We start from the raw sequence: 2,978 nt of genomic DNA, 5'->3' as shown, positions 1-2,978 counted from the left end.
AGTTCAACATTCCAAAACAAAACATATCGACATAAGGTACCATTTCCTAAAACATCATGTTGAAGAAGGTAATGTCGAATTATACTTTGTAAAATCTGAATTTCAATTGGCTGACCTCTTTACTAAAGCCCTAGATGAGAAAAGGTTTAATTTCCTTGTTGAGAAAATAGGAATGACATGTCCAGAGTCTTAGATGTTGTTTGTCTTATTTTTTTTTATATTCTTTTTGTATAAAGTCTTCTCTTTATTAATTTCATTAATTTTGTATATATTTTTCTTTTAAATTTTAATTTGTATATATCTTTTCTTTTTAATTTAATTTGTATATAATTTTATTTTTAAATTCCATTTTGTATATAGTTTTTATTTCTTGATTAACCTTCGTTTGATTTAATAGTTAACAGGTGTATCTTGCAGAGACTTGCAATGTTTGAGGGGGAGTATGTACTTAAAAGTAATAAAACCTATTGAAGAAGAAAAATGTTTTTAGTCACAGATCCTCTGTGATCACTCTCAGAGGCTCTATGAACGCACTCTCTGTTGATACCTCTTCTAAGGATTTTAAATGGTTTTTTATTCGAGGGGGAGCCATGGAAGCTGGCTCATAGGGGGAGTTTTGAAATGAAAATCAAACCACAGAACGTGCCAAAACTTTTGAAGTATCTTGTTCTCAGAGGTCAACTCATCAGAACCTCTGGCACTTCTAACAGAGGCCCTGTGGGTTTGAGCTGAGCAAGTACTCATCTCTCTGTGGATTTTCAAACCATTTGGGTAATTAAAAGTGTAACACTTTTGAAGGCCCGGCACATATCACAGAGGCTCTATTACCCTTAGGCCTCTGACAGAACTCTCTTAATAGTTCTTGTCTATTGATATGGTGCACGTGGTTCGGTGGATAAGGGTTAGAACACATCATGCGCGTGTCAGAAACGGGGGCGCACGTCATCAATCGCGCGTCTTCCCAACACCGCGTGTCATATTTTTGATTCGTCACACCCTATAGCCACTCATCATGCTATTTTCTCCCAACAAACGGTTCAGTTCAAATCCCTCACTATAAATAACCCCTTCCCCCCAAAACGTAAACCTTTACAATACCTTTCTTCTTAGACGAACCTGCAATTCTCAAGCTTTTCAACAACCTGCAAATATGTCGTCTTCCTCAGCCTCAACCCAATCTGCTAATGTTTCAAGCGATAATGAAATCACTCAGGCCCAAGCATTAACGTCTCACGCACTTTCATTCGTTCAAAATCGATATGAGAAAGTCGTTCTTGTGAAAAAACCGAATAATTATTATTTTGTTCCTTCTTCTACTGGTTTCCCTGATTTCACCTTCCCCCTTCTAGAAATTCTTCAAAACCATCCCCTGTTTTATGCTCTTTCAGCCACTAAACCTACTCCCGAGTCATATATCACCCAATTTCTCTTAAGCTCATACATTACAACCCTAGACAACACTGGTTTGAGCATTGTTGGTTACGCCTCTCAACCAACCAATAAATCTTTGGTACCCATGGAATTGAATGTGGACAGACTTCAAACAGCCCTGCACTTACCCACTCTGGAATCCCTAAAATTGGATGAATTCGCCTCAACCCCAACAGATGAGGAWTTAATTCAATTCCTTGAATTCCATTCTTATGCTGCCAAAATCACTAAAAGGACATAATTCAAACGCAAAGGATTTCCCCCAATCTGGAACACCCTGTTCTCAATCGTGAACTGCTGTTTGACAGGGAAGGTTGGAAGTCATGATCAGACTTCTCATGCAATGCTTTCAATCATCTATGGCATCTATTTCAACCTACCACTCGACTACACACAGCTCATCTTTGAAGATATGGTGGGCTTGATTAAGAAGAAGTGCACGACACAGAGGGGCGAAAAGTCCAAGGTTAAGGCACAGAAGAAGGCCAAGGAAGACATGAACCAACCAAACCTAATTCTATAGAGGTTCTTTGGCCTCATCTTTGGGGATTTGATCGCAGAGAAGTTACCCTCTGCCGAGCCTAACGCACGACTGTATCCTTTCAAGGAATTCCATCCAACAGAGCACGAGCAAGGGTACAGAAGCCCCAGACCCTTATCTAAAGCCATGCTCAGGTACCTTAGTCACGAAGATAGGAACACATACAGGCGTGGATTGAGGAGGCCAGAGCCGGTCCCTGAAACCCCTCCACGAATAGGAATCCCTTTAGGTGAGAGAGTTGAAAAAATGAGGGTCGAGGGACGAATGAAGGAGCCAGAAGCGGCTGGAAAGGTGAGTGGCAGGACCTAGAATAGAAAGTCCCCCACCAAAGAAGCCTAAGAAGACACAGAAGGGTGTCGACTCTTCTGTGAAGAAGAAGGGGAAAAAGAGGCCCGCAGAAAAAGAGGGCCCAAGTAGTCATCTGCAGAAGCCCAAGAAGAAGAAATCTAAGAAGGCCCAACCTGCAGAAGTTGTGGTCACAGAGGCTGTTGTTCAAGAGAGCCCCGCAGAGGTTACTCCCAAGCGCAGAAGGTTGTGCAAAGTGGTTCAAGAGGAGTCCCCAACGGCGCAGATTCATGACGTTATTTTCAACCTCCAACAAGAGTTCAAAGCGCCAATAGACATGACAGAGTTGGGGACAGAGGTCGTCTTAGACGACGAAGAGGAAAAAGAGATGGAGTTAGGTGAGGGAGAAAAATATACCAAAGGTACACATCCTAGCCCTCCTCCCAGTGCTACCCACGCTACTAGGGGCCCTGTTCTAGAGAGATCCCTTATTGAAAAAGGTGCGCACACGCCAAGCCCAACCCAAGCTAACCTCGCAGAGGACATTCTTTCATCCTCTATTGAGCAACCACATACTACTCCTACATCCTCTCAAAAGGATGAAGGTTTTACAATAAGAGTCCCATCGCCCAAGGACTCGTCACATCCCAAAGAGGCATCTGTTGCCTCTCCACACATGAGTGACCAACCAGAATATGCTTCAGAGGCGTATGTGAGAGTC

The sequence above is a fragment of the Cynara cardunculus genome, unplaced genomic scaffold (genome assembly GCF_001531365.2).
Source record: "Cynara cardunculus var. scolymus isolate 2C unplaced genomic scaffold, CcrdV1 Un_Scaffold_3368, whole genome shotgun sequence".
Taxonomy (NCBI): Eukaryota; Viridiplantae; Streptophyta; class Magnoliopsida; order Asterales; family Asteraceae; genus Cynara; species Cynara cardunculus.
This window is presented reverse-complemented; position numbering follows the sequence as displayed.